The sequence below is a fragment of the Chiloscyllium plagiosum genome, unplaced genomic scaffold (genome assembly GCF_037043375.1).
Source record: "Chiloscyllium plagiosum isolate Xiang-an unplaced genomic scaffold, Cpla_swu_hap1 HiC_scaffold_5, whole genome shotgun sequence".
NCBI classification, from domain to species: Eukaryota; Metazoa; Chordata; class Chondrichthyes; order Orectolobiformes; family Hemiscylliidae; genus Chiloscyllium; species Chiloscyllium plagiosum.
In genome coordinates this window covers 6,293,095-6,315,548 of record NW_028270143.1, presented here as the reverse complement: position 1 = coordinate 6,315,548, position 22,454 = coordinate 6,293,095, and the positions used below count along the sequence as shown (strand labels likewise).

Sequence of the window (22,454 nt, the reverse complement as noted above, 5' to 3'; positions counted from 1 at the left end):
ATGTGTCACACAGGTGCAAGAGTCGTTCCTGTTGACTGTGGACTGGCTTTCTCAACAAACTTTGGAGACTTGTATCCAAATTGGTAGACCTCTTCCATTACTAGTCAAGCAATATAGTTTTATTCAGTTAGCCAGGTTGCTCCATGATTATTCGTGCGTATGTCCTGTCCAAGATATACTCAGTAGCAGCAGAGGCACAGGGTTGGACTGTATAGCAACCATGACCTTGGACATATACAACTTTAACCTCAGACCCCCAAGGAGCCTCTTAGCTGCAGGTATAAGAAATACCCTGCTGAATACCAACCATCGGTTCTCACTTGTATTTTACGCCAACTAGTAAGGGAAGTTTGTTTTTGTTCGCAATATTTGTTCATTGGATGTCAGTGTCCCAGGCAAGGCCTTGTGTACTTCATCACACACCTGACATCCCTAGTGCCTTGCAGATCATGGAAATACTTGGAAAGTCAGAAAGTGAATTAATTGCTGCAGAGTACCCTGCCTCCAGTCTCCTCTTGTACCACAGTTAGGCTGGTTCAGTTGTTTTTCTGATAATTAGCAATTGCCAGAGAGTTGTTGAGGGGAGATTTGGTCCTGGCAGTGCTGATAAATATCAAAGGAAGTTTGTCAGACCCTCTGTTGGAGATAGTCATTATTTGGCGCCTGTGCAGCATGAATGTTAATTGCGACTTAGCTTGGATGTTGTCCTGGGTTTGCTTTGTTGAGAACAGACTGCTTCGTTATCTGAGATACTGTGAATGGAATTAGAAACTATAACATTAGAAATATCCCCACTTTTGAACTTAGAGAGGAGTGGAGGTAATTAATGAAGCAACTGAAGGTGGTTGAACCCAGGACACTATCCTGAGAAATGAGAGCTCTGTGATGCAGTGGTGGTGTACTTGTTCCTGAGACAGGAGTCCCTGGTTCACATTGTACCCGCTCCAGGGGATGTAATAACATCTTCCAACAGATTGGTTGGAAATACCTACCCTGAGAAATTAAGGAGGCTCTCGTGATGCAGTGGCAATTTCCAAACTGTGGAGCAGGACGCCCAGGTTCAAGCCCCACTTGAATGAGAGGTGTGTATTAATACCTCTGAGCAGTTGATTAGAAAATAGCAATGCTGGGAAGCTGTTAAATAAGAATCCAGGCAGTGGAAAGACCTCCCCAATTCACATTGATTTCAGTTCTATCTGGGCTCCTTGATACTACACTTAATGAAATATTCCTTTGATATCAAAGGAAGTCACTCTCATCTCACCACTACGATTTGCCTCAATTGTCTGTACTTGGGTAAAGTTATTAATGAGTCAAGAGTGTGGTGCTGGAAAAGCACAGCAGGTCAGGCAGCATCCGAGGAGCAGGAAAACCTGACCTGCTGTGCTTTTCCAGCACCACACTCTCAACTCTAATCTCTGCAGTCCTCACTTCTGCCTAAAGTTATAATAAGGTCTTCACAAAATGCAATGGAATACCTATGAACAGGTTATTGTTGATTAAATGTCACTCAATAGCATTGTCAACACACCTCACACCATTTTTATGTTAATTAAATGTAGACTAATGGAGCAGTAATTGGTCAGAGAATTTGTTCTGAACAGGGAATACCCGAGCAATTTTCCATATTGTTGAACATTAGTTTAGCAGCTTTTCTGGAACAGCTTGGCTAGAGGCCTGGTTAGTTCTGAAGCATAAATCTTCACTACTGTCAGGATGATGTTCGAGTCCGTTGCCTTTGTATCCAGTCTGCTCAGCTTTTTGTTATATTATGGGGAGTGAATTATCTTAGTTGAAGACTGGCATTAGTAGTGGTGAGAACACCAGAGGGAGACTGAGATGAATCATCCACTCCACATTCTGGCACAAGATGGGTGCAAGTGTTTCAATCTTGTCTTTTACACACAGAGGCTGAGCACTAGCATTATTAAGTTTGTGGAGTTAAGTTTCCTTTATGTGTTAACTTGTCCTGTACTGTTCACAATTGGGCTGTCAGCAGTGTCAATCTTTCATCTGATCATTATTTGTGAGCGCATTCTGAATAGAGGACTTCGATACCTGCAGAAAGAACAGCTTGATTGTGTTATTGTGGATAAACTGGACACTTTCTTGATGCTTATCACTTTGCATAAGTTAGTGGTCTTCTGCTCACAAACTACCTGTTGCCGACCGAGCTGGGAATTAATATACTTAATAAAGTAACGTCTTCTGAAAACAAAATTTTTTTTTCGCAGTGAAAGCCTCTTTACTCAGGTAATGTGTCTTGCCTGCCATGCTCATTGGAATGGACTGAGAAGAGATTTACCAACCTAGAAGTGGGCATCCATGAAACCTGTTCCTGAGTATCAGCAGAATTGCACACCAACACAATTTGTAACCACATTTCATGATGTATTCCTCAATTCACCATCACCATCAAGTTGAAAGATCAGTAGGGAGGGCATAAATACCAGAACCAGTCAGGCACAATTTAGCAAATCTACAATGCAAGGCTTTAACTGGAGTTTAGCAATTCCACAATTAGTAAATCAAGGCATTTAAACTGTAATAAGTACCTCAAAGTTTATGCATTGCTAGACTAAATGTACCTAGCTTTCTAAGCTTGTCTGAGTAATTACAACTGTAAGTAGGAATCATGTTTGTGGCCCTCTTTAGTAAAGCCTCTGTCATCCAATAACAGCAATAACTCAGTTAACTTAAAATGTCCCAAGACACTCGACTGTGCGTTAGAAAATGGAATCTAATCCCTAAAACACAGGGACTAGCATTGGGTGATCTCCAGTTTTCAGAGGGTGGAATGTGATTCAGGAGTGTAGTTCAGCCAGGATTTTGTTCAAACAACCAAATGTAGAGGTTAAAAATACATGAATGAGCAGTTCAGCAGCCAATGGGCTGAGATGTGTGAAATTGGGTGTTTGTATGAGTTAGTAGTGTTAGAGATTATGAATATAGAAGCTTACCTTGTTTTATATATGACACACAGAATGCAAACAGGTGTTTTTTGCCAGGAAGAGGGAGGGAGTCAGCAGCTAGGGAATAGAGTTTGAATTGAGGACTAAAATAATGGCTTCAGTCCTTGCACTATTTAAATTGAAAATATTTCTGTTCATTCGGTACCAAATGTCATTTAAGCAGCCTGATACACACCATGGCGATATCATCAGATGAGAGGACCAAAGTTGAATAGTGCTTTGAATGGGGTCCAGCCAAAATATAATTACCTACTATTTGCAAACAGAGAGTCGATAGCGAATGTATGGTTTAAACTGAGTAGGGCTTATAGAACAGAGTGATAACAGTACCGAAGGAAAAGGGAGGTTGCAAACAGAAGACAGAGGGCAGTGGAGCTCCAGCAGAGAGTGACTGCCTTAGTGAAAGAAATAGATAAAGGAAGCTATTAAAACATAACAATACCCTTTTCCTCCACTGAGCTTGAAAGTTCATCTCCATAAGATGGAAATGATTATGATAAACTGGACTTCCGTGCTAGAGGCCTGAGGAAAGGATTAAACAAACACATTACTGACTGAGAACCATATTGTTGGACAATCAGGATGACAGCAGGACTGCAAACGCTTCTCAGTGGGGAGAACATCTCAGTTTAATGATGTGAGTGAGATTGTTTTGGCAAGGATAGTTCCATACACACCAGTAATGCTGTTCAGCTAATGCACACCACATTGTATATTATTCACTTTCAGAATAGCATGAGAATAGGAGTTGATCATCCAGCCCCTCAAGCCTCAACCACCATTCAGTAAGATCATGGCCGATCTGGCCCAGGCTCAACTCTTCTTCTGTGCCACCTCCTCTTAATCCTCCACTCCCCAACATTTCAAAAAATGTCTATCAACTTCTCTTCAATTACCTTCAGTGACGTAACCTCCACAGAATTCCAGACATTCAGAACTCTCTGGGAGAAGAATTTCCTTTATGTTTCAGTTTTAAATGAGTGTCACATTCTATAATATGTTCCCTAGTTCACGATATCCCTTCTAGGAAATAACTTCTCAACAAGCCCCTCAGAATTTTGTCATGACACGGAATAAACCCTCCTGCTTAATTTAAACCAACAACACAGAAAAGATATATCCCGTACAGTAATCTGTGAAAATTTGAGAAGCTAAGAACTATTCAAAGTAGAAATTAACAATTTTATTTCTTAAAATATAACAGAGAATAATTGACTAACAACTATTTACAACTCCTTCCTTTAACCTATCTTTTACCTTCCCTTCTATAATACTAGTCCGATAAAACCTCCCAATTAAGATTTACCAAAAATTCAAGTTTTCAAAACCAGCCAGCTGTCAAATCTTCTGTTTTGATCTTCCTGTGTCATCTTTTCTTCTTCTTGGGCATTATGCTTCACAGGTCACGGATCGATAAAGGTACCTTTACGAGAGCTATTCTCCGGGCAGTCTGCAGATGTTACTGGCTTGCCAGTTCTCCTCCCAACTGTTCAATTTTCCCCGGTCTTATATCTCCAAAGCATCGGATTGTGTCATTGGCTTTTAAGATTGTCAATATACTCAATTCAAACTTGACTGGAATTTGGTATTTTTCGGGGTATGATTTAAACTGATTGGCCTAATTCAAATCTGTTTTGTTGTTTCCAGGCAATCAGCTAATCTAGCTTTTGACCAAGTGTTACATTGTTACCTTATTCAGAATACTTGGTGCTTTGTCAGGTAGTTCTGCTAGCTTTTAACTCTCTTAAAGGTACCATATACCCACATCTTCAAAACAATTTTGTTTCAATAAGATTACCCCTCATTATCCTAATCTCTAATGAATAAAGGTCTGACCTGTTTAGTTTGATATATGTCTTGTTAAGTTAACCTTTCCAATCAGTCATTCAGCCGAGTGAATCTCTTTTGAACCGACTGAATGTTAAAACAGCAATTTTTTAAAATACAGAGACGATCTTGGTTTTCAGTTAATGATCTTTAGACTATTTGGTTATGAACATTTCTGTGATTATTTTTAGATGACTCTTATTATTTATTCAGTTCGACCCCACACAAAAAAGTCATGATATTGTTGAAAGTTTAGTATGGTGCTTTAAATACAAATAATGGGTAGTGGAAGTGATATCAAGAAATTATAGCTCGTGTTCTTTTTTACATTTATCCAATATATTATTTACATTGTAGTAAGTGCATTCAGCAAAGGTTGTGTAAGCAAGATTTTACAGGTGGGAGTTATCTAACACACGCCTCCTTTACATGAGTGATACTGAGCTCATGCTGTGTGGAAAAACAATTGCAATGCTGCTAATCCTACTAACTTGTCTCAACAAACCAGAAACCACATGAAAGGGAAGATCTGTTATTGTGACTTAAAGAAGCTGTTGTTTATTTTCAGATTAATGCAACATTTATTGTGCTGAAATGCACTATCACTTGAAACTGTTCTGTGGGAATAGAGCAATAAAAGACGTTTTTATCAATTTCAAAGAAGAGTACTTGATAATAAAGGGAATAGATGGTGATATTTTTTGTAAAGTGTCGAAACGGTTTTAAAAAATTAGTCAGCCAATTTAAATTGGAGTAGAAAAGATGAAAGCACAAGCCTACAAGAGATATAATAATCGTTTGGTGCCATCCACATTGGGAAAAACAAGTGCATCAATACGTGTAACAAATTGGCACCAGCAATCGCTCACTGAGTTTGATTTGTCCACTGAAGAAGTTATGTGTCACTGGTCCTGGAGTTTGTAGATCCTTGATGAGTCTGATCCAGGAGCCACATCTCCAACCAAATGTTCGTCAGTTTTTTCCCCAGGAGGTGAAATTAGTCTATGGCCTAAAGATTGCTGGCATTTCTTTCCCTCGTTCCTTTTCCATAATTCCTGTTGCTGACAGGTGTTCTCAAAGAATGGTGTCCGTTCATACAAGAGGTTCCTGCATGGTGGTTTCTTCTGAGTGAGACTCTCTGAGGGTTTGACATCTAAGTTGCTGAAATAACTGCACAGAGGCTGGCATCCTGTTACCAAGTTGCCTTTTACTTGCTTGTGTGTGGTACTCTGGCTGTGGTCAGCCAGGGTCGACAGTGTGATGCTGGAAAAGCACATCAGGTTATGCAGCATCTGAGGAGCAGGAGAATTGGTGGACCCAGGTCCGAGTCAGTCCCTGAGCTGAGAAGATTGTAAATTCCCTGTTTACATATAATTTTTTCTTTCCCCAGCATACATATTGTGCCTGTGCAGGTGTGAGACACAGTGAAAGAGAACAGGTGTATAAATCTTTATTCAATTTTCACCACCAGGAAGGAAGGAAACACCCAAGTGGCCAATGACAAGCAGTGCCCTTCACATCAAAGGGCAATGCTGCGTGATCAAACAGTGAAGGGGAGGGCAGGGATTAAATCAAAATAGAGTTGGATGGGGAAATAATGCACTCCAGTCCCTGCGGCGCCCACCTCTCCCTGAACAACTCCAGGGTGTTGGTGGACACCGCGTGCTCCTTCTCTAGAGACACCCGGGCTCTAACGTTACCGCGGAAGAGACGCAGGCAGTCGGCCCTAACGACCCCCTCCATGGCCTGCTGCTTGGACTTGTTCGTGGCCAGTTTGGCCAGGCCCAGGAGCAGACCCACGAGGAGTCTTCAGACCTGCCCTCCCCCTTCTGCACCGGGTGCCCAAAGATCAGGAGAATGGGACAGAAGTGCAACCAAAAGCAGAGGAGTAGGTCTTTAAGGAAATCAAAAAGGGAGTGCAAGCGATTCCTTGTTTATATTGGTGAGCCAGGGCTTCTTGCTTAGTCCAGGTTAACAATCCAAATCAAGGATGTTGTAGTCAGCAAGATCCACCTGATTCTGATCAGTACATTTCCAAACCAACACTGCCCCCTCCTTTACCCCCTAAAAGACCAGGAGGTAGGCCCAGTCTTCCTCTTGTTGCTTTTCCTGCGACATTTTCACCCCAGATCCAATTCCTCTGATTCAGACTCTGACACGGACTGTACCATAGCTGAGCCCGTGCATCCGGTTCATCTTGGGAGAGGTTCTTGCTCTTCTTCTAGCAGTAACAGTCTCAGTGGTTAGCACTGCTGCCTCACAGCACCACGGTCCCAGGTTCGTTTCCAGCCTCGGGCGACTGTCTGTGTGGAGTTTGCACATTCTCCCCGTGTCTGCGTGGGTTTCCTCCGGGTGCTCCGGTTTCTTCCCACAGTCCAAAGATGTGCAGGTCAGGTGAATTGGCCATGCTTAATTGCCCAAAGTGTTAGGTGCATTAGTCAGAGGGAAATGGACTGGGTGGGTTACTCTTCGGAGGGTCAATGTGGACTTGTTAGGCCGAAGGGCCTGTTTCCACACTGTAGGGAATCTAATCTAATCTAACAGTATTGAGGCTGCATTCATCATGGTTTTATCAGACATGAGACAGAGGGGGAGAACCTGTAGTTTCTGTCAGGCCTTCTGACTTTTCTGAGGTGGCAGGTGTGTTTTGCTCCTGTTTCTTTTTGTTTGCGAGGTAACAACTTTTAGGTGATCTACATGTTTGTTCAGGACTGCCTCACCTGCGTGGACTTTGTATGTCACGGGACCTGACCTCGCCTCATACCCATGCAGGGTCACCTCCATGGTTACGGCACCGAACTTCATCCTCTGAATTAAATGATTTTTCTAGCTTGGAGGTATGTGCTTACATGCTGATATTTCACCCCTACATACATACACACACACACACACCTACATACACACACACACACACACCTACATACACACACCTACATACACCTACACCTACACACACACACACACACCCCTACACCCACACACACCCCTACACACCTACACACACCTACACACCCCTACACCTACACACCCCTACACCTACACACACACCCCTACACCTACACACACACACCCCTACACCTACACACACACACCCCTACACCTACACACACACACCCCTACACCTACACACACACCCCTATACCTACACACACACCCCTACAACTACACACACACCCCTACAACTACACACACACCCCTACACCTATACACACACCCCTACAAACTTACACACTTACACACACACACCACTACACCTACACACACCTACACCTACACACACCCCCTACAAACCTACACCTACACGCACATTTACACCCCTACACCTGTACACCCCTACACCTGTACACCCCTACACCTACACACCCCTAAACCTACACACCCCTAAACCTACACACCCCTAAACCTACACACACACCCCTACACCTACACACACACCCCTACACCTACACACACACCCCTACAAACTTACACACTTACACACACACACCACTACACCTACACCCCTACACCTACACACACCCCTGCAAACCTACACCTACACACACACCTGCAAACCTACACCTACACACACACACCCCTACAAACCTACACCCACACAAACCTACATCTACACACACACGTACACCCCTACACCGACACACCCACCCCCCTACACCCCATACACCTACACCCACACCCCCCCACACCTACACACCCATCCCCCCACGCCTACACACTCACACCCCCCACGCCTACACACTCACACCCCCCCACGCTTACACCCCCACACCCCCCCCACGCCTACACCCCCACACCCCCCCCACGCCCCCCCCCACGCCTACACCCCCACACCCCCCCCACGCCTACACCCCCACACCCCCCCCACGCCTACACCCCCACACCCCCCCCACGCCTACACCCCCACACCCCCCCCACGCCTACACCCCCACACCCCCACACCCCCCCACGCCTACACCCCCACACCCCCCCCACGCCTACACCCCCACACCCCCCCCACGCCTACACCCCCACACCCCCCCACGCCTACACCCCCACACCCCCCCCACGCCTACACCCCCACACCCCCCCCACGCCTACACCCCCACACCCCCCCCACGCCTACACCCCCACACCCCCACACCCCCCCCACGCCTACACCCCCACACCCCCACACCCCCCCCACGCCTACACCCCCACACCCCCCCCACGCCTACACCCCCACACCCCCCCACGCCTACACCCCCACACCCCCCACACGCCTACACCCCCAACACGCCTACACCCCCACACCCCCCACACCCCCCACACCCCCCACACCCCCACACCCCCACACCCCCCACACCCCCCACACCCCCACACCCCCACATCCCCACACGCCCACACGCCCACACGCCTACACCCCCCCCACGCCTACACCCCCCCCACGCCTACACCCCCCCCACGCCTACACCCCCCCCACGCCTACACCCCTCCCACGCCTACACCCCCCCCCACGCCTACACCCCCCCCCACGCCTACACCCCCACACGCCTACACCTCCACACCCCCTACACCTATACACCCACACCCCCTACACCTATACACCCACACCCCCTACACCTATACACCCACACCCCCTACACCTGCAGACACACACCCCTACACCTGCACGCGCACAAACATACACTGTTTTCTCCTGTCACCACTGAAATAAGTGCACAGAGGCCGGTATCCCATCACCAAGTTATCCTTTATTTATTTGTGCTCAGTACACTGGCTGTGGCCAGCCAGCTCTGAGTCAGTCCCCGGTGGAGTAGATTCTAAATCCCCTGTTTATTTTTTTTTCAGTTAAAGCACAATGTGCAAGATAACTTTATTCAGCATTTTCCAAGAAACACCCAAGTGGTCAGAAAACAAGTGCCAGGCAGAGCTAAGTGGGGTCAGTGCCTATGTGAAAGAACAATCCCCTGTTTATATTGGCTTCCTGATTGACCTATGTTAGTAACCCCAATCAAGGATCATGTAGTCAACAAGATCCGCCTGGTTCCAATCACTGCAGTTGTATTCCATGAAGTACATCACATGGGAGTCATTGAAGTGCTTCCTTGGTCCTCCTATCATTGGAGCATCTCACTTGAGCTTGACAAAGAGGATTTGCTTTGGCAGTCAGAACTCAAGCATTCTAAACATGTAACTGTGAACAAATACGTGAGGCTAGTCAATGTAGTCAGTTTTCCTTTAAAGGACAGCTCCCTATGACAGACCACTGCACTAAAAACACAACTATATTTACAATATAACACCTGATGGTGACATTTAACGATGACAAAATACTTAAAACTTACCTTTCAGAATATATCAGAGGTGCCAGCAGGTTGTCCATCTCCTTCATGAACTTTCCAAATTGACTTCCAGAACTCCAAAATACCAAATGAAAATGCTTTCAAGGAGGGATTCTGATTTGTAAAATTCACATGTCAGACCTGGGTGTGACTAGCTGTGACAGCAACTTTTGCCCATCCCTAGTAGCCCCTGAGAAGGTGGTGGTGAGCTACTGCCTTGTACTGCTGCAGCCCATGCTCTGTAGATAGATCCATAATACTGCTTGGGAGGGAATTTCAGGAATTTGACCCAGTGACAGTGAAGGAACAGTGTTACATTTCCAAGTCATGATGGTGCAGATGGTGGTGTTCTCATGTACCTGCTGTCCTTGTCCTTCTAGAGGGTGTTGGTTGTGGGTTTGGAAGGTGCTTTCTAAGGATCTTTGGTGATATTAGCAGTACACCTTGTACATAGTACATACTGCTGCGACTGAGCATCAGTGGTGGAGGGAGTGGATGCTTGTGTGTATGGCGCCAATCAAGTGGGCTGCTTTATTCTGGGTGATGTCACGCTTCTTGAGTGTTGGAGCAGCATTCATCCAAGCAAGTGGGGAGTATTCCATCACACCCCTGACTTGTACCTTATAGACTGTGGATGGGCTTTCGGGAGTCAGGAGGTGAGTTACTTCATGCAGTATTCCTAACCTGCTCTTGGAGACACTGTATACGGCTGGTCAAATTGAGTTTCTGGTAATTCCCAGCATGGTGATGGTAGTGCCACTGAATGTCTTGGGGAGGTGGTTAGATTGTCTCTTGATGGTCATTCTGGATCAGTGGTGCTGGAAGAGCACAGCAATTCAGGCAGCATCCGAGGACAGGCAAAATCGACGTTTCGGGCAAAAGCCCTTCATCAGGAATAAAGGCAGTCACCTATTCTACTCTATGCTACTTTCTCCCCACCCCCACCCTCCTCTAGATTATCTCTCCATGTTTATGTTTGAACAAATGCTGTAATGAAGTCAGGAGCTGGGCAGCCCTGGTGGAACCCAGCTATGTTACTTCATTCACTCTATAAATTGGGAATCCAACCTCAGATAGGCAGGTGCACTTGACTCTCCTGACCTGCAAAAAGACCAAAGGAAGTTTTCACAGGATTCATGAGATTTATGAAAATTAGATTTCCCCCAAAATAGCAAAATGTAGACCTTAACATATTGTTGAAATGTCCACATTAAAATTTGGCTTCAGTGCATTAAAAATGGACATGCAGCTCTATGTTACATATGTATATGTCTATATATCACATCAGGATACAATTAATATTTACAAAATTGACCGTCTTGATGTAAAATATTTACTTTTTTTTCCTTTTTAATGAGATAGGAAAATTGCTGGACAAAGTCAGCATTTTTTTGCTTAACCCTACTTTTGCTTGGTCCGAGTCAGTTGCGTGGCCATTGAAGGCTCCAGCACATTGCTGTGGATCTGGAGTCAGATGTAGGCCAGACAAGATATGAATGGCAGATTTCCTTCCCTGAAGAACACTAGAGAACTAGATAGATTCATAATGCATCTTTACTAAAACTACATGCCAGTTTTATAAATTGAATTTAAATTCTACTGTCTGCTGTGGAGGAATTTGAGCCTGTGTCCTGTCTATGTCCCTGGGTTACTAGTCTAGTGACATTACCACCACACTACCATTTCCTCATAACTCAGTGTTTTAATTTCACCTTGACCATTGAAAATTCCTGTCACCACAATCCACGTTGTTTTCCTGCCGCTATCTTAAAATTTGTTTATGATCTAATCAATTATTAAAATTATTTGCTCAAAAATTGTTATTTTTGCTCTTAGTCACTAAAATATCTGATTTTAACTGATTTTTTGGAATGTTTGGTGAATTGTTTATTGGTATTTGCCATTCCAGTAATTTATTGGTTTGTTTGTACCTGCTGCTCATATTATTTTTCAGCATATTCATTACTCCATTAATCTGTTGATTTGCACTCAATGCTTCAACTGATGTTGTTTTGATGTGTCAATTCCTCTATGAATCTCTTAGTACACTGCTTCTGGTTAATTTCTTAATTTATTAGTAATGCTTGCTGCTTTTTTTTAAGTATTTCTGTGCCTAAAGCTCTAAATATATCAATTCACTTGTGCCTACTGTTAAGACAGACCCGCGGGGTCCCGTCTTTGCGTGTTCTTTCAGAAGGAGAGACTCACACTGGCAACTATGGTTAGACGCAGACAGCCGTTTATTCACAGAATCTTAACTGGTACAACGGATCTATAAGCATGCATTCGTTGGAGAAGGCGTTCTCCCTTCTCGTTCAAACTTGACACAATTATACTTCGCGCTGCCTGGAGTCCCCAGTCAGTTCACCTTCCCCATTGGTCCATTCATCTGCGCGCGCTGGGGATCCGTCCTCCTATTGGCCGCATCGAAGTGCCTGTCCAGCTCCTGCTGTGCTTGACAATGGCTCAGCCATCCCCGGGAGCGGTTCCGATCCCGTATTCAATAGTTCATTGTTTCAAGGAATTACTATGCATCTGACAGGCTAGCCATTTTCAATAGTTTCAGTTTAACTAAATTGACAATTACACTTATCAACTTTAGACTTAAATAGAGCCATTCACACTTAACAGTTACAGGTTCCGATAGAGCAATTCACACTTGTCTAACAGTTACAGATTCCGATCGGTTTCTTTATTAGTCCCGAGTTTCGATGGGGCAATTGATACTGGCTGGTATTTACAGGCTCCAAGATTTAATTAACATTATGCATATCCCTTACAAGCTCCAGCCAGGTAGTCATGCAGTCGCCAGCAGCAGCTCGCTTGGCTGTTGTTAACCATTTCAGGGCTGGAACTAGAAGTGTCTGTTGCAGAACTAATGTCACCCTCCCTAGCCCTACATTAAACACCCCAGTGAAATCTCCCCAACATTACTCAGTAACACAATGCAATGTTAAACCTTCAATTTTTAATGAGTTTTGATATATGTTGGTTTCTATTGGCTTAATATGTGTCAAGATACATGCTCTAATTTTCTAGTTTGCACAATATTCTATTCTGAAAAATGTGTTGCTGGAAAAGCGCAGCAGATCAGGCAGCATCCAAGGAGCAGGAGAATCAACGTTTCGGGCGTAACCTGCTGTGCTTTTCCAGCGACCCATTTTTCAGCTCTGATCTCCAGCATCTGCAGTCCTCATTTTCTCCCAATATTCTATTCTGTTTGTTTCAAATCTCCATATATTTTAAGGATAGCAAGCCATTCAGCTCCTTAAGTCTATTCTGCTATCAACAGCACTGACCCTTTGCAGAGCAGCACCCCCCATTCCCCATCCCCATTAGACTATGACTGACTGATATCTTAATTCTGTTTACCCTGGCATGGTTCCAAAACCCCTAGTACAAATGCTTAGCAAAATTTATCAACATTAAACTTGAAAATTTCAAACGCCCAGCTGTAACAACATTTTGGGGGAATAGTATCAGACTTGAGCACTGTTTGTATAATGAAGTGATGACTGACATCTCTGAAAACTGCGGTTTAACTTTAAGCCCATGCCCCGTTTTAATGACTCTTTCATATGCGGAAATAATATGTCTAACCAATGAAATCCTTCAGTTATGCATCAGTATTTACTGTGGAAAAGGATATGGAAGATATAGACTGTAGAGAAATAGATGGTGACATCTTGCAAAATCTCCAGATTACAGAGGAGGAAGTGCTGGATGTCTTGAAATGGGTAAAGGTGCATAAATCCCCAGGACCTGATCAGGTATACCTGAGAACTCTGGGAAGCTAGAGAAGTGATTGCTGGGCCTCTTGCTGAGATATTTGTATCATCGATAGTCACAGGTGAGGTGCCGGAAGACTGGAGGTTGGCAAACGTGGTGCCACTGTTTAAGAAGGGTGGTAATGACAAGCCAGGGAATTATAGACCAGTGAGTCTGACCTTGGTGGTGGGCAAGTTGTTGGAAGGAATCCTGTGGGACAGGATGTACATGCATTTGGAAAGGCAAGGACTGATTAGGGATAGTCAACATGGCTTTGTGCGTGGGAAATAATGTCTCACAAACTTGATTGAGTTTTTTGATGAAGTAACAAAGAGGATTAATGAGGACAGAGCAATAGATGTGATCTATATGGACTTCAGTAAGGCGTTCGACAAGGTTTCCCATGGGAGACTGATTAGCAATATTAGATCTCATGGAATACAGGGAGAACTAGCCATTTGGATACAGAACTGGCTCAAAGGTAGAAGACAGAGGGTGGTGGTGGAAGGTTGTTTTTCAGACTGGAGGCCTGTGACCAGTGTAAGTGCCACAAGGATCGGTGCTGGGCCCTCTACTTTTTGTCATTTACATAAATGATTTGGATGTGAGCATAACAGGTACATTTAGTAAGTTTGCAGATGACACCAAAATTGGAGGTGTAGTGGATAGCGAAGAGGGTTACCTCAGATTACAACAGGATCTGGACCAGATAGGCCAATGGGCTGAGAAGTGGCAGATGGAGTTGAATTCAGATAAATGTGAGGTGCTGCATTTTGGGAAAGCAAATCTTAGCAGGACTTATACACTTAATGTTAAGGTCCTAGGGAGTGTTGCTGAACTAAGAGACCTTGGAGTGCAGGTTCATAGCTCCTTGAAAGTGGAATCGCAGGTAGATAGGATAGTGAAGAAGGCGTTTGGTATGCTTTCCTTTATTGGTCAGAATATTGAGTACAGGAGTTGGGAGGTCATGTTGCGGCTGTACAGGACATCGGTTAAGCCACTGTTGGAACGCTGCGTGCAATTCTGGTCTCCTTCCTATCGGAAAGATGTTGTGAAACTTGAAAGGGTTCAGAAAAGATTTACAAGGATGTTGCCAGGGTTGGAAGATCTGAGCTACAGGGAGAGGCTGAACAGGCTGGAGCTGTTTTCCCTGGAGTGTCGGAGGCTGAGAGGTGACCTTATAGAGGTTTACAAAATTATGAGGGGCTTGGATAGGATAAATAGGCCAAGTCTTTTCATTGGGGTCGGGGAGTCCAGAACTAGAGGGCATAGGTTTAGGGTGAGAGGGGAAAGATATAAAAGAGACCTAAGGAGCAACTTTTTCACGCAGGGGGTGGTACGTGTATGGAATGAGCTGCCAGAGGATGTGGTGGAGGCTGGTACAATTGCAACATTTAAGAGGCATTTGCATGTGTATATAAGGAAGTGTTTGGAGGGATATGGGCCGGGTGCTGGCAGGTGGGACTAGATTGGGTTGGGATATCTGGTCGGCATGGACGGGTTGGACCGAAGGGTCTGTTTCCATGCTGTACATCTCTATGACTCTATGACTCTATCTCATTTAGATCACTCCTTTATCTGCAATATTCAAGGAAATTGAAGCTGACCCTTTGTAACCACCTGCCCTCAGCATTTAAGCCTTTTACCCATTGGATCATTCAGGTGAATCCATGTTACACCTCTGAAAGACCTTCCTGTATCCTTCCTGAAGAACGGTACCTGAAATGAATGCAAAGATCTACGTGGGGGTCTGACCAAATTCTTCGCAGCTATCGAATAACATTCATCCCTTTGTACTATGTCCTGTTGAAATAAAGGCCAGCACTATATAGTAGCCTTTTAAATTATTTTTATATCTGTCCAGAAATCATCAGTTTAAAAACCAACTCTGGACTGAAATTAACAGTTTTATTAAAAGGTACTGAAACCAGTCAGTTATGAAGAAACCTTGACACAGTATGCACTGCTTCAGTGCAATTGATATACTAATACATTGTTTGGTGTTTATAAATGCAAGTTCATAGCGTTAATGTTGCTGCCTCATTAATTTTCCTTACGTCCCATTTCTACTTTAGGTTTTCAATTTTAACTAGCTTTTCTGTTGGGAACATGATCCTAGAATTATTTTATTATCCCTTAGCAGCAAGCTTTTATGATCAATATACTGTTCCATTATCCTTATCTCACACCTGCTAGTTCTAATCTACCTTCAGATAACATAGTTTAATGATAATGTTATTGGACTGGTAATTCCAGGGCCTCGACTGATAATCTGGGTGGCTGTAGGATTGGCCCTGAAAGTCCTTGAACATAGACACAAGATTCTCATGACTTCAGGCCAAACATCAGCAAGTAATTTTTAGCCTTTTCTTTATTATCATGTTTTCCCTTCTTTCAATTACTGAAACTATAGTGAGAAGTGTTGAGAGCATAGAGTATACTCTGGATAGGAGCCTTAATGTTCATCCATTTTTATTAATTTGGGAACGTAGGCTTCACTGGCTGCAGCACATCTTGTAAATTATACACACTGGAGGGAAACGTTCTCATCCAGACAAGTGAGGAGTATTCCATCACCCTGCTGATTTGTCTTGTTCAGGCAGGAGATGAGTTACTCCTGCAGAATTCCTATCCTCTCACCTGCTTTTACAGCTGTAATATTGATGTGACTAGGTAAAAACAATGACTGCAGATGCTGGAAACCAGATTCTGGATCAGTGGTGCTGGAAGAGCACAGCAATTCAGGCAGCATCCGAGGACAGGCAAAATCGACGTTTCGGGCAAAAGCCCTTCATGATGAAGGGCTTTTGCCCGAAACGTCAATTTTGCCTGTCCTCGGATGCTGCCTGAATTGCTGTGCTCTTCCAGCACCACTGATCCAGAATAATATTGATGTGACTAGTCTAGTTCAGGTTCTAGTGAATAGTAACTTCCCCCCCCCCCCCCCCCAGAATGTTGGTAGCAAGCGATTCAGTGATGCTAATGTCATTGATTATCAAGGGATGGCGATTAGAATCTCTCTTGTTGGAGACGATCAGTGTCCGGCACTTGTGTAGCATGAATTTTACTTATCAATCCAATCTTGCTGAATTTGGACATTTTGGATTCCATATTTGAGGAATCACACATGATACTGAAAATTATGCAATTATCAGTGAACATCCCACTTCCGACCTTCCAAAGCAGCTGAAAATGGTTGAGCATTGGACACCTCCCTGAGGAACTTCTGCAGTGATGAGCTATTGCTGAGATGACTGACCTCCAGTGTTGACAATCTTATTACTTTGTGCCAGCAGGGAGATTTTCCCCAATTCACGTTAACTCCAGTTTTACAAGGGCTCCTTGTATCCTTGCCTGATCAAATATGATCTTGATATCAACAGCAGAAGGTCTCGCCTCACCTCTGGAATTTGATTCTTTTCTGCATTTTAGCATCAAAGCTGGAGTGCGGTCTGGAGCTGAGTGGCCCTGAGGGAATCCAAACTGAACATCAGCGATCAGATTATTGCTAAGCAAGCGCTGCTTGAAAACAATGTTTATGACCCCTTCCATCACTTCACTGACGGCTGAGAGTAAACTGATAGGGTGGTAATTGACTGGTTTAAGGTTTGTCCTGCTTTTCTATAGGACATACCTGGACAGTTTACACGTCGTTGGGTAGATGCCAGTGTTGTAGCCATACTGGAACACCTTATCTGGAGGTTTTGCAAGTTTTGGAGCGTACGTCTTCAGTAAAATTATCAGGGTCCACAGCTTTTGCAGTATCCAATGTCTTCAACTGTTTCTTAACATTGCATGGAGTAAATTGAATTGGTTACAGCTCCATGCATGTCCTGTGCTGTTCATCGAACAGTGATCCCCTAGTTTGATGGCTTGGTGGAATGGGGTTGCTAGGGCATGAGGTTTCAGATTGCATTTGAATTCAATTCTCCTAAAGCTGATGCCCCACCGTGGCACATGGATGACCTTAAATTGCTAGACATATTCAAAATATTCAAAAGAATGAGTTTCTTTGGGAGCGACCAACATTAACTCAGGACCCTATGAAGTCTCAGGCCACCAGATGAAATATCAGTATAGCAACCTCTGTACTGTCTGCTCCACACAGTCCTTGTGGAGACCAAGTCTTGCCTTCACATTGAGGCTATCCTCCATTGTTTTGCATGGGACTACCACTGAGTTGTCACCATTTTTTATGGATATGTCCAGGGATAGTAATGACAGTGTCTTGTGTGTAAGATACACTTCTGTGAGTGTGACTGTATCGAGCTGTTGGTTGAAAGGTCGGTGAGACAGCTGTCCAAATTTGGCACTGGCTGCGAATGTTGATAAGGATGACTTTGCAGGGATAGCAGGGCTGCGTTTGCTGTTGTTCCTGATGCCTTGGTCAATGCTGTGTGGTCTGAACTGTATTTATCTTCTTATTCCACCTTGCAGAAAGGACTGCTCATTCCTGATGAAGGGCTTATGCCTGCAATATCGACTCTTCTACTTTTCAGATGCTGCTGACCTGCTGTGCTTTTCCAGCACCTCACGTTTTGACACGTGAGTGGCCAGGTTGGCCATTTCAGCCGGCGGAGACAACCATATTCAGGTGGATCTGGAGTCACATATAGGCACGACCAGATAAGGGTGGCAGATTTCCTTCTGTTAAGCACACATTAGTGAACCAGATCAGACGTGTTTTTCATTCAGGCTATCAACAATGATTTCATGGTCATCATTAGACTTTTAAATCCAGATTTTGAAAAATGAATTCAAATTCAACCATGGCTTCTAATTCAGGTTTCCAAAGTTTTATATGAATCTCTCGGTTGCTAGTCCAGTGACAATACCATTCTTATCACCTCCCAGTGTTTCTAATGGTCTTTGCTACTACTGACTTTGAGCCCTGTAAGGCATAGCTGTCGAGCTGGTTTTGGGGTAGACAATAAGAGAACCAATGTCAAGACATCATCCTGCTGTAGGTTCACTGGTTCATGGAAGCGTTGGTAGGAATGAGCAACCCAACACATTTGGGTCCAGTTCTGGTTTCAAAGTGAGAATTATTGGACTGTGTGCCAAACGAAATAGATTCGGTGCCAAACTGGCAGCTCATGAGGTAGCGTGGGCTGTTAATAGTAGCAGTATTATACATAATTATAATCTGAACCCATGCGATCCACCATTTTCCTCACATCTCTGTCACCATCAAGCTTATTAACTCTAGTTCAGTGAGGGTACAAAAAAAGCATGCTAGGAGCAGCACGAAAGGTATTGAATATGAACGACTAACCTAGTGAGGGTGTAACATAGGACTACAGCCGACTAAAAAGAAGTGCAGCTTGATGTAGGTAGAGCTCTGTAATCTCCATGGCTAATAGAACAAGTCCAGTCTTTCATGTGCAGTCATGCATGAGCATCTAATGAGGAGAGGAAAATTCACAAAAAGACCTCTTCCATTTTGACAGAAACCAGATAAAACTGAGGTGTTTGCAATCAACTTCATGCAGAAGTACGACATTTTTGATCTTCCTCAGTTGCCTTCTGAAGTGAGGTTATTGACTTGCTAGCTGAGCTGGTAAGTTTGTTTGCAGACCCTTCGTCACCATACTAGGTAACATCATCAGTGTGCCTCTGGTGAAGCACTGGTGTTCTGTCCCGCTTGCTATTTATGTGTCTGGGTCTGCTGGGGTTGGCGGTGTCATTTCCAGTTTTGTTGCTGGTTCAGTTTCTTAGCGGTTGTTATATTGGGTCTAACTCTACGTGTTTGTTAATGCACTTCCAGGTTGAGTGCCAGGCTTCCAAGAATTCCCATGCATGTCCCTGTTTGTTTGGCTTGTCCTAGGATGGATGTGTTGTCCCAGTCGAATTGGTGTCCTTCATTGTCCATTTGTATGGATACAAGTGATAGCTAGTCATGTCTCATGGTGGCTAGTTGGTGATCATGTACCCTGGTACTAATTTCCTTTCTGTTTGCTCTATGTAGTGCTTTTGGCAGTCTTTACATAGTATTTTGTGTGTAACATTGGTCCTGTTGGTTGTGGGTATGGGATCCTTTATACCTGTTTCTAGCTGTCGTAGTGTGGTAGTTTGTTTGTGGGCTACCATGATACCTAGGGGTTGGAGTAGTTTGGTGGCCATTTCTGATATGTTCTTAATGTATGGCAATGTGCCCAGCCATGTTGTGACTTCCTATTGTGGTCTGTCATGTATGTACCGGCGGACTACACGTTTTTGGTAGCTTGTTGTTTTGGAAGACATTGTGTTGGCGTTCTTCTGCTTTGCGCAGTTATGGCTCACTTGAACAGTGTTCTGATGCAGCTGCATTTGTGGGATGGTTGCTGTTGTACTTCGGTACTTGGTCTGTGTGGCTGGCTTTCCTGTATATGCTGGTGTGGAGCTCACTATTGGCCTTGCGTTTGACCAGTACATCCAGGAAGGAGAGTCAGTTATTGTTCTCTTCCTTGGTGAATTTTATGCCGGTAAGGATGTTGTTTATGAGTTTGATAGGTTTCTTCCAGATGTGATCATTGCTAATCACAAAGGTGTCGTCTACATAGGAGATCCACAGTTTAGGCTGGATAGTGGGCAGTGCTGTCCATTCTAATCCTTGCCTGACAGCGTCTGCTATCAGTCCTGATATCGGTGGTTAGTCTGCTGATTTGTTTGTGTACCTGGCCATTGAAGATGAAATGGGTCATGAGGCACAGAGAGTAGTTTGAAGGTGTTGTCTTTGCTGATGGTTTTGGTGCTGTAGGCTGCCTGATTTCCTGGTCCTTTTGAGTAATGAGGCAAGTGTGTCCTTAGCTAAGGTGATGTCTATGGAGGTGAATAGTGCTGTCAGGTTGAAAGAGACCATAATCTCGTGCTCATCTATTTTTGTGTCCTTGGTGAAGTTCAGGAATTCTTTGGCAGAGTGGATGGAGTGGTTTGAGTTGTCCACTAGGTGTTTTAGTCTTTGATGCAGTTCTTTAGCTAGTCTGCATGCTGGTGTTCTGGGAGTGAAACTATGGGCCTGATGGGGGCCCCTGGATTGTGTACCTTGGGAAGTCCATTGAAGCAGGGTTTTTTGGATCCCTTTGGCATCATTTTTTTGGAAATCCATCTTGTTATATTCTCTCGTCTTGTGTAGATTTCTCAGGGTAACTCTGATGCAGTTTTCCAGTTGTGGTATTTGGTCTGTCGCCATCTGTTGGTAAGTGTAAGTAGTGTGTTCGCTTTCTCTATGTATTGTGCTCTGTTCAGTATGACGGTCCTGTGCCCTTTGTCCACTGGTAGGATTACAATGTCTTTGCCCCTCCTGAGTCCTTCTAGGGCTTTCCTCTCCAGTGTGTTGAGGGTGTCTCTTTCACTCTCTTTCTGCTTAACATTGAGGCCATTATGTGCCTAATGATCTTATTGGGTTTCCTCTGTGAATTGGCTGTTCTTTAGAATGGCTTCTACAAATCTTCTGGAATATTCTGAACCTTCTGAAATCCCTGTGCTTGTATATGGCAGTGTAAAATAAACTTGGTTGCATCCATGTCAAGAAACAGCTGAATGGGCAACGTAGCGAAAGCAATGTGCCTTGTCAGAATTATTTTTGAGGATGTAACTCTGAAGATGGACAAGGGAGATCCAGTAGATGTAGTGTATCTGGACTTTCAAAGCCTTTGATAAAGTCCCACATAGGAGGTTAATGAGCAAAATTAGGGCGCATGGTATTGGGGGCAAAGTACTAACTTGGATTGAAATTTGGTTGGCTGACAGGAAACAAAGAGTAGTGATAAACGGCTCCATTTTGGAATGGCAGGCAGTGACCAGTGGGGTACTGCAGGGATCAGTGCTGGGACCGCAGCTTTTTACAATATATATTAATGATATAGAAGATGGTGTTAGTAATAACATTAGCAAATTTTCTGATGATACTAAGCTGGGTGGCAGGGTGAAATGTGAGGAGGATGTTAGGAGATTACAGGGTGACCTGGACAGGTTAGGTGAGTGGTCAGATGCATGGCAGATGCAGTTTAATGTGGATAAATGTATGGTTATCCACTTTGATGGCAAGAACAGGAAGGCAGATTACTACCTAAATGGAATCAATTTAGGTAAAGGGACAGTACAAAGAGATCTGGGTGTTCTTGTACACCAGTCAGTGAAGGTAAGCATGCAGGTACAGCAGGTAGTGAAGAAGGCTAAGAGCATGCTGGCCTTCATAACAAGAAGGATTGAGTATAGAAGCAAAGAGGTTCTTCTGCAGCTGTACAGGGCCCTGGTGAGACCAGACCTGGAGTATTGTGTGCAGTTCTGGTCTCCAAATTTGAGGAAAGACATTCTGGCTATTGAGGGAGTTCAGCGTAGGTTCACGAGGTCAATTCCTGGAATGGCGGGACTATCTTATGTTGAAAGATTGGAGCGACTGGGCTTGTATACCCTTGAGTTTAGAAGACTGAGAGGGGATCTGATTGAGACATATAAGATTATTAAAGGATTGGACACTCTGGAGGCAGGAAACATGTTTCCGCTGATGGGTGAGTCCTGAACCAGAGGACACAGCTTAAAAATACGAGGTAGACCATTTGGGACAGAGATGAGGAGAAACTTCTTCACCCAGAGAGTGGTGGCT

At 44.2% G+C, this 22,454-nt stretch overlaps 1 protein-coding gene across 1 annotated transcript in view; it reads left to right on the top strand.

Moving 5' to 3' along the window:
* chn2 (chimerin 2) overlaps nucleotides 1-22,454 on the top strand; it is a 363,855-nt gene that overhangs the window by 234,676 nt on the left and 106,725 nt on the right. The window lies entirely within an intron of this gene.